Raw genomic sequence first — 9,759 nt, 5'->3', positions numbered from 1 at the left:
TGAATGCATCACTGCTACTCCCCCTGCAGAACGCCGAGTTCCGCTCGGTCCAGCCAATCATGTTGCACTGTCTTTCAGCACCATTGCAGTGTGGAGAGATCATTTGAAGCTCGGAGACACACAGGGATCATTGGAAGGAAAAGTACCCGACCTGAGTGACCGCCCTGGGCAAACACATCTTCTGCCTCCCTGTTATACAGTCAATGTGTTACGGCTCGTTTGCCATTCTGCAGTCCAAGTGAGTATTAATTTACACTCGAGCTGGGGGGGAAAAAACAGAGAATTGTCCAGGTAGTCAGTCAGTCAGGGGGGCTGCTGGTGACTTGGAACATCATCAGCACTCTTGTGGATGTTAACCCGCAGCCAACCAGGAGACTTCCTCAGCGTCAGGTTGTGCCAGGACGGGTAGCTGGGGACCGCACACACACACAGCAGATGCTCCCGGTGTTGGAGCTTGGCTGCCAGCAGTCAGCCTCAGTTAAGCGAGCCTCGGCCTGGTCACGACTGATGAAAAGCGAGGATGTCCACCAGCTGCTGACAAGAAGAGGCATGCTAACGGTATGCGAGACAAGCTAAGGCAGCTAACTCTTGTGTTCAGGCTCAGGCTGTCGTGGCACTTTTTGTTTTAAATAAAACCTTAGCTAACAGTAAACTAACTGGCTAACGGAGCTGCGTACCTCTGAATCGTCAGTGTTATTGGTTAGTTCGCTTCAGTGTTTTAGGTCAAACACCAAAGTGTGTTGATAGTTTTATTTCTGACTACTACACATTTAATCTTGAATGTTTGGAGTGTATATTTGTCTTGTGTCGGTTTTTTGGGAAGGATGAACTCCTCCGACGGCAGAGCTGGGTGTCTTATTTTGAAAAATAGGTGCGGAAGCTTGAATTTTCTCTTATTTCGCCAGTTTTATGCAACATTCATATCTGATATGGCTACAGTAAGTGTGTTATTATGTTGGTTGCATTAAAAAAGTTACTGCTAAGTGAAGCAGTGCATTAATGAACAATGAGCAGTCATAACATTGTGACCATGGTAGCTTAAGGTTAGTACCCTTCCTCATTTTGTAACAGTGTAGTGGTCTGCTAAAACAATGAAGCATGGTTCATGCTTCATTGTTTTATTATCGATGGCACTCTGTAATTTGCGACAGAAACATTCCTCTTGAGGAACCAGGATTCATATATGACAGTCTGGGAAAAGTGTAGTATCTGACTGTTGTTGAAACATGTTTCTATTCACTTTAAAAAATATATTGCCATCCATCCATCCGTCTGCTTTACCGAACTATATATGTGTTTGCCATTTATTCATTACAGCAATCTGACCATCCATGAACCTTTTAAATTATTCATCCATCATCTTATTTGTTTATCTATGTTGTTATCCATCCATATGGATGTCCAATGATCAGTTCGTCTGTTTGTCCATTCATCTGACTGTCCATCAATCGATCTGGCTACCCACCTACCCATCCATCCAAATATCTGTCTCATCGCCTTATAGTACATCTATCTCTTTGTTCATGTGCCCGTCAGTCTGCTTGTCTTTTAATTTTTTTCATCCATCCATTCAGCCACCCATCATTCATTCAGCTATGTCTTCCTGACATCCATTTGTCCTTCCATACATTTGTGTATCATCCATCCTGGGTCAGATAGAGTATCTATCTCACTATCTATCTATTTAATCTGTTTGTTCATCTGTAACCCATCATGTTCTTTTTTCCACACTTTGTTCCATTTGGATGACTTCACCAATTTTGAAATATAGAAAAAGTTCCTAAGTCAATGAACTAAAAAAAGATTGATTTGAAAATATTGAATTTTGACTGGTATTTTTGGATTTAGAAAATATGTAGGAGTATTATTTTAATGTCCCTACATTAAAATAATGTTCCTTCATGGCAATAGTTCCCCGGCACAAAGTAACAATTTCCCTATCAGGGAACAAATGAGCTGGAAATCTATTAAAAGCTCCTAAGGAACAGTAATATCACTTACTGTTTCCGCCAGCAAGTGATAATCAGGTTCAGAAGCTTCTGTATTGTTATTTTGTAGAACAGAAGATGAAATACTTGGTAAAGCATTAGCTTTTAGGAAAGTCACTAACACTCTGTGTTGTTTAGTGAACCCTTCAAAACACTCTATATATCAAGCCCAGTTAACGCTAAAGGCACAGAAGTATTCATATGATTGTATAGTGCAAAGGTTCCCAAACTGTGGGGCGCGCCCCCTAGGGGGGCGCCGTGCCATTGCAGGGGGGGGCGCGGGAAACCGTCTGGATGGATGAAAAAAAACTAAAACATGAACGCTGTATGCGCTCGGTTTTTACCTTAGAATGGCCAACTCTCTGTTATTCCTCTGTCCAGTTGATTCAGTAGGGGCTTCCACACTTCCCATATCTAGTCCTCTGTCACTTTTATCAGCAGTTAAAACCGTTAACATCTGGTAACCTGTTTTTCCGAGCCGCCTCTAAACGCAACATGAGCGCTCCGACGTTCACGCTGGGTTTAGACCTGTACGGCAGCAAAGGAGACCTGCTGCTGCTGTGCAGAGCTACGCAGGTGTGTTACAATCATGGCAGCAAACCAGTAAAACGCAAAGAAGCTTTTGGATGCAGGTAATGTTAGCTAAAAGATGACTAGCTAGCTAATATCAATACAGCACCTTAAGGTTAATAAGTAGCCTGTAAGCTACCGATGTTGTTGTCTATGTCCAGCTAGTACATTAATTTTGTCCCCCAAAAAAGTCGATTTCCCACCCCTTCCCCTCATTCTTAGAGACAGGGAGTCTATAAGAATCCTCTTCTCCCCGCCCTCACAAACGTTGTTCAACCAGACAGCTATATGTAAGCCATAGGAGAGCGGGGGACAGAAAATGTTTGGAAACCACTGGGGGGGCCCAGGAGAAAAAGATTGGGAACCACTTGTATAGTGAAAGAATTTTATTTTGTAGACCAGCCAGAGGGACTCTAAACACACACCCAGAACTACAATGGAATGGGTTTTAAATGAAGGCATATTCATGTGTCAAAATGGTCCATTCAAAGTTCTGACCTAAATCTAATGAGGAATTTGATGCAAGATTTAAAAATTGATACTCATAGGTGCTCTCCATTTCATCTGACCGAGCCCGAGATATTTTACGAAGAAGAGCGAGAGAAAATGTCCGCCCAAATGTTACCCAGAAGACCTGAAGCTGAATTTGCAGGTAGAGAAAGTTGTATGAACAACAACCGAAGGGTGCGACTATATTTGCTAAACGCTGTCTTTGTTCTGGTGCCCTGCTAATGTATAGTGTAACTAAGAAATCTCTTGTTGGACACTGAGGTGCCTCTGTAAATAAAGATGTCCCAGCACTGCCATGGGGTCCTTTGGGTATTAAATTGGCAGCGGCTTTAAAGCACATTGACTCTGTTTGCCCAACCTGGCAGAACCCGGCTGTTTAGGATGCAAAGGGGCCTTCAAGCAACTCTCCTCTCAACAGAAATGCATCATTCCTGATGGTGGTTAGTTTTACTTTAGTCAAATTGTTGTCTCAGTGCAATGCCGTCCTTAGACATTTAATTATTTATCCTTTTTTTTTTTTAAGCTACTGAACCAGTGAATTAATTAAACATAAGTTAAAATGATGACGCTCTGCATTGATAAGCTGCCATTACAATAGTGATGTAATAGGCAAAAGATGCAGAGCTGAAGATCTAGATAATTCCATGCCATCTGCTGCTCATCGTCAGCCGCCTTCTTCTTCTTCCTCCTCCTCCTCCTCCCTTGCTACATCTCTGTTACCATGTGTTTTGGGACTGGGCTATCATCAGAGCTGTGGTCTATTTTAGACAGAAACTCCATTTACCCACTTAATCTGTGTCCCCGTCTGCAGGAGTTGAGTTTCATGTGCTGCTCAGTGCTGTAATCTGTTCAACCCAACATGTTTAATGAGGGCAAAGACTTTAATATACAACCGGAAGCTGCAGCAACAGGACTGTGCACTTTATAAGTGACTCCAGTAAACTTTCTGCTGGCAAAACTTATATGTATTTTGATGTAATTAATAATAGCTAGGTTTATTTGCAGGTAGTCTATCTGGACCAGTTGCGAGCATATCGAAGTGTGTCTAAGCTAAAGCATCTCTGTTGCTGTATTGAACCCTCACAGTTTGTTAGCTCCCTCCCACCACTGGTGATGCACACACACAGAGGATCAAAGCTGTAATTAGCCTGGCATGGATTAGCAGTGGGGACTATTTTCCACTGTACAGTGCTCCCTCCCACAGAGTCACACAGGCAGACATGAACCCCCCTCCCCCTGCCTTTCCTCTTCGAACGGAAAAAAGACGAATTACAATGTTGTTGCACACCATGAGGCTGAACATGTGAGAAACCTCACAGTTTTCTTTCAGCTTGGAGATACATTTTGTTTTATTTCTTCAGTGAACTCCCTTTGAGCATCCAAGTTGGTTTCTAGATTTCCTCACAAGTCATTAAAGGCCATTTTAGTTTTTGTTGTATTGCAGTCAGCTGGACGTGTAGTTGGCATGCAGGGAGAGCAATGCCACTGCTGACTCACTGCACTCCCAGATATGAAGTGTGTGTTGGCTGTCTCTGATATACATGCTGCTCTGTGAGCCAAACAGCAGTTCACAGGAGGAAGAACAGCAGGATGTGTGTTGTCTCCTGCAGCAAGGACTTCCACTATAAGTTACTGTTTAACCTTCAGGTTCTTTAGTTTGTCTTTGGTGTGCTAGACTGTCCATATGAAAAAGTCAGGTACTCACACAATGTTCAATTTTACTTTGAAGTAAGAAAGAAGGTGGTTTTTGAGGATAGGTCCAGCTATATGATGGAGATGACCACTCAGGGCTGCTTTTAAAGCTTTTTTAACACTTAGGTCCACCTTAGATTGAACACAAAACACTGAAAATGTTATTATTTTTTTTTTTCAAAATTTCAACATGTGTGAACAAAGTTTACTCCACAAGAATCCACCTGTCTAGTCAATCATGCACTGAACCTCCTGGAGTCCAAATGAAAGTTCAACCCCAGTGGCTCTGGTGATTTCTTACATTTTTGCAGAAAAATGTAACATAATGTCCAAGTTGTATCAACAAACAGAAATGTCCAGGATTGCTGACCCCAACACAGAAATGGAAGAAGGTTTGTGAATGCACTTTTTTTTAAATGAAAGAACTGTAAAAGTATGTTTTGATTATATTTAATAAGATACAATCAAAAATGGTTTATAGGAAGAAATTTTTATTAGTGTTGGGGTTGTTTTCTGAATTGAATGCAGTAAAAATGATTGATTAAACAACTTTTAGTTTGGATTTAAAATGTAGTGGACATAAGGCTGTTGGTCAAGGGGAACTTCTACCTTCTTGCCAATACAATTAAATTGCTATAGGAGGACAGATTAGTAAGGTAGAGACAAATGGGGATCCTTAAATAAACAAATATACAAAGTTTAAGTATGTCGGTGCAAAATCTTTTCCCCTGAGGACATACAATGGCAGTAAGGATTGGGTAAGAAGCAGGGTAACAATCTTGATCCCTGGGTCACATTCCATGCTCCTTTGGTATTATAATAATATCTTTGTTATTGTTCTGGTGTGAAGGACGAGTGCTTGATTGTGCTACAGGCTTTTGACCTGCCTTGGTTCCTTTTGGTCAGTGCTGCGTTTGCATCTCTCCATTATTCATGCAGCTCTGTGTTGTTGGATCAAGTGGTTAAACTTTAATCCACTTCTCTGACTGTTCTCAGTGAATAGATGACTCTCAACAGGTATTTCCATCACGTGCTAAGCCCTTCGATAAATTATTGATAATTAATGTAAAATATAAAGATCTTGGTTGACGTATGCTTTAACACTTTGTGAACATGCTGATGGCTAAAGAATTAATCTAAATAATGCCTTTACCAAGCATTTCTTGTGACTGCTTTTGTGTAAAATAATATATATATATATATATTTTTCCCTTTGGTTGGACGTTTTTCAAACTTTGGTCTCATTGACCAATGTGAACATATATGGAGCCCAAAGATTTATGCTCTAATTTGTTGTTGTTTTTTTGTGTTCTCTTATACACAAAGCGCAGATACTTACGGTAAAGAAAGTATTTCTTCTGAAACCAGTCGCTATTCCCCTTTGGTGATAAACTCGGACCAAGCAGAGGAATCTCAGCAGCTCAATCGATGAGTGCACACTAAAAGCAAAGTGGCGTCATGGAATCAGCTCAGGGACAACAGCGTAAATTGTCGGAGAGGCATTTTCCACTATTCATGACCTCCCTCACACACACACACACACACACACACACACACACACAGTTTTAGCTCAATCATTTAAACTACATATGAAATGCTTGCTGTGACAACGGTTTAATATTTAAACAAGTTTTTTTCAGCAAAGTGTTGTGATGTTTCTTGTCCTGAGGTGATACCGTGAGGGTCTCTAGGATGTCTGAATTAACAATAATTTTATTAAGAGAGAGGAAGCTGTGCTCTTGATGTACACTTGTTCAGATATTTTATAGCTTTATATGAAAAAAAAAAAAAAAACATCAAGGAATGTTGTCTAATATTTAAAGGCAACGTATTCCAAAATTCGGGAGGCACAATAGAAAAAGCTCTATCTCCTCATTGGCTATTAGGGTATTTATAAGCCAGCATTTGGATTTGAAAGTCATTCCGTGATGCAGAGGCAACCAATGAAGGGAGGAGAAGATTGGAGAGATGTGTTTATGTCTGCGTACCAGTGAAGATGGGCAGCAGCATTTTGAACAAGCTGAAGACATGAAAGGGATGCTTGACTGTCACAAGCATAAAGTCTAGTCTCATCTAGTCAAAACGAGATGAGATAAAGGTGTTTATTCGCTCCAAGTCAAGCCTCGAATAAAACTGTCTCAGGTTTTTCTGTTTGCCTTATGTGCAAGAAAGGTTTTTAAAAAATGGAGCTGATTTGTTTACGGCTGAGCTTGTAAATTCCAGATTTGTTGCATGCTGATGGATGAATTATTTGAGACAACCAAAATTAATAAGCAGGTTGTGAGAGGTACTATTAGGCCTGAATAAAATGACAGCAGTTTAGCTTTTATATAAGCTCCAAAAATGTATAACTATCCAGGCCTTGATGTCTAGAAGGTAAATTTTATTGGGTCTTTAAACATAATCTTAATCTGTTTGGTTTAGCTTTATGCTCCATTTTGGTATTTCATAGTATTAGTCCCCAATGGATTTAATGAAATTCTAAATATGTTTGAATTAAATTTATATCTTGTAGTGTGTGTACACATAAAATTTAAAAAATATTTTAATGAATTGTCTCTTTATGGGGTCATTTAGTTTCTTAAATTATTTTTATTTGCAACACTCTATACTTCTGAGAGTGTTTGTTTACCTTTAGTTGGATCTCTTTGTCATAATTATGTCCATATTATCATCTCCTCAGGCCTTCAAATAAACTTCACTGCTGTTACCTGCACATTTCTCTTGTCCTTTCCAATTTGTTTTTCATTTCCTTCCATATTTATCTTACATAAAGCCCTTTATGTAATTGCTTTGCCATGTATGAATGATTTGCTAACAGAAACTAAGTGATTATTGTGTAAAATGAGCAAATGATTCACCCCTAAGTCATAGGAAAACTCTCTTTGCTCTTGGCCACGTTTGATAAGCTATTTTTCTGCTTATAGAAAAATAAACTGTTTGTTTTAGCTCTAATTCTACTTCCCATTGAAAAGTTGCAGGTGGAACTTTCACCAAAACATTTCTCAATCTGTGGTCCTTGTGTGAAGGGAAAACTGAACACTTTACTGGTGGCTTTAATGCATGTTAAGTGATAAAACTGGAAGATCATTCCACCATCTCCTCCCCATATCTGACACCGTGTGTATGTGGAGGGGAACATGGGTTCAGTATGTATCTTTAGGACAGAATGCTGAGTCCATTAAGGTTCCTATAGGAACCTTCATCCTCACAGTCTTTGCTTCCTGCTGGGCTTTACCCTCCTGTTGGTCAGCTTTCTGCTTTCCTGCTCCGTTTGCCGGTCACGACTCGCTCTCCTTCTGAAGTTGAGCCGATGCCAAAGCCGGGTTGATTCCAGAGAGCCTTTGAGTTATTGCCAACTATTTTTTGTGTGTGTGATATGATGGCAAAAAAGGGGAAGGAAAGCGGAGTTGTTTAGTGGAGCGATGCATGCAAGAGTTTGCAACCTAGTCTGTCTAATGTACAAGAAAAACCCGGGACGTTAAAGGTAGTTTATATAATTCCATAATTTTTAGATGTCTGGCGGTTCAGTGCCTGCAGTGATTGGGTATTTCATTAGGAAGAAACTGTCTGGCCAAACCTCAGCGGTTAATGCACATTTGCTTGGCTAAGGTTGCTTGGAGAACTCTGTCATTGTCCTGCTAATGTAATTTCTTTGCCTCATTCCAGCACTATGACTGGAGCCAACTGTAGCCCACTCTGTTGCTTGTTTCCATATAACCTTAGTAAAATTTTTCTAATGCATATATTCAGTAAAATGAGCTTAATGTCCTCTGGCTGGATTGGAGACGTCACAGCATCCTTGGTGTCCCAGCTACCCCCCTTCTTGTTGATCCCCTGGCCTGTGTTAAATGTCTCTGCATGCCACAAAACCTCAAGGTGGCCCATTGTTAGACGTGCTGAGCAGCTTATGTAGCTGTTCTTTCCACATTTTGCCCCCTCTTTTTTCTGAAGTATGAGACGTCATGCACGCTTAGTCAGCAGCAGGGCTAAACACTGCGGGATTAGCGGTCATGTGTCTGGTATTACGATTTCTATCAACTCTACCATAAATAAATCCCTGAACTTAAAGACTCAGTTAATTTGCTTAATGGGGAGTTTGGCAGATTATATTTAAAAACATAAAACAGCCACATTTACCTTTCAGTATTTTTGATGGTTAATGTTCTGAATGCAAATGTATTAGGTGCAAAACGCGTTGTTAGTAGCACAACATCCAGATGCAAATCATTTCGGTGTGGACCCTCCCCGAGAGGGAATGGCTTAGTACAGGTGGGGGCTGTGGTCCCTAATGTCTGTGATTACCACTAGGGGCCTACTGTAGTTCAGAAGGACTGAACTCATGAATCCCTTCTTTAGTAGATTTACTTCTTGGTTTGCTTGCATAAATCCTCCCATTCAGCTGTGAAAGCTTCTTTGTGAGTGCTAGTAAAAACAAATATATCCCCACAGCATTATACTACCACCACCATTCAGGATCAGGATGGTGTGTTCATTGTGGTGTGCAGTATTAGTTTTCCATCTCACTATAGTTGTTTTATTTTCATTTATATATATATAAAAAAGAAAATTATGTGATTTTTTCCTTCCACTTCACAATTGCTCACTACTTTGCATTGATTACATAAAATCCCATTAAAATAAGTTCAAGGGTTATGAATACTTTTGCTAGGCCCAGCGTCCGGTAGCCGGGTGCGTATCCACACATCATTTGCATCAGAAGCATTTGTATGCCCCAGTTTGCAGAGCGGTGGAGGCAGGGGAACAGGATGTTGTTAGCAGTCACCTGTGCTGTTTCTGGCCCAGTCTAATTGGTGGAACTGTGTGTATGTGTGTGTGTGTACGTGCGTTTGACTGCACCACAGCCCATCCCAACACTTCTGGCCCTCCAGCTGCAGCGGAGCTAATTTTAGCTCTGCATGTGCGTACGCCTCAGTTCCCAGAGCCTGGCCTATGAGGGAGGAGGACGGGATGAAGGAGGCACAGCAGCCAAGTTCAT

The 9,759-nt window shown here is 40.8% G+C and overlaps 1 protein-coding gene across 4 annotated transcripts in view; it reads left to right on the top strand.

Annotated features, from left to right (window-relative positions):
* The first annotated feature begins 51 nt into the window (after positions 1-51).
* Positions 52-9,759, top strand: part of LOC106922758 (hyccin 2) — a 47,838-nt gene continuing 38,130 nt past the window's right edge. Inside the window, exons 1-2 of one of the 4 annotated variants that reach the window (XM_014995444.2) lie at positions 52-238; positions 364-558. The gene's annotated coding sequence lies outside the window, so the exon portion shown is untranslated. The other 3 variants (XM_088001621.1, XM_014995442.2, XM_088001614.1) reach the window with 3 other exon arrangements.

This window comes from Poecilia mexicana, unplaced genomic scaffold (genome assembly GCF_051168715.1).
Source record: "Poecilia mexicana isolate PSO_F unplaced genomic scaffold, ASM5116871v1 scaffold_2, whole genome shotgun sequence".
NCBI classification, from domain to species: Eukaryota; Metazoa; Chordata; class Actinopteri; order Cyprinodontiformes; family Poeciliidae; genus Poecilia; species Poecilia mexicana.
This window is presented reverse-complemented; position numbering and strand designations above follow the sequence as displayed.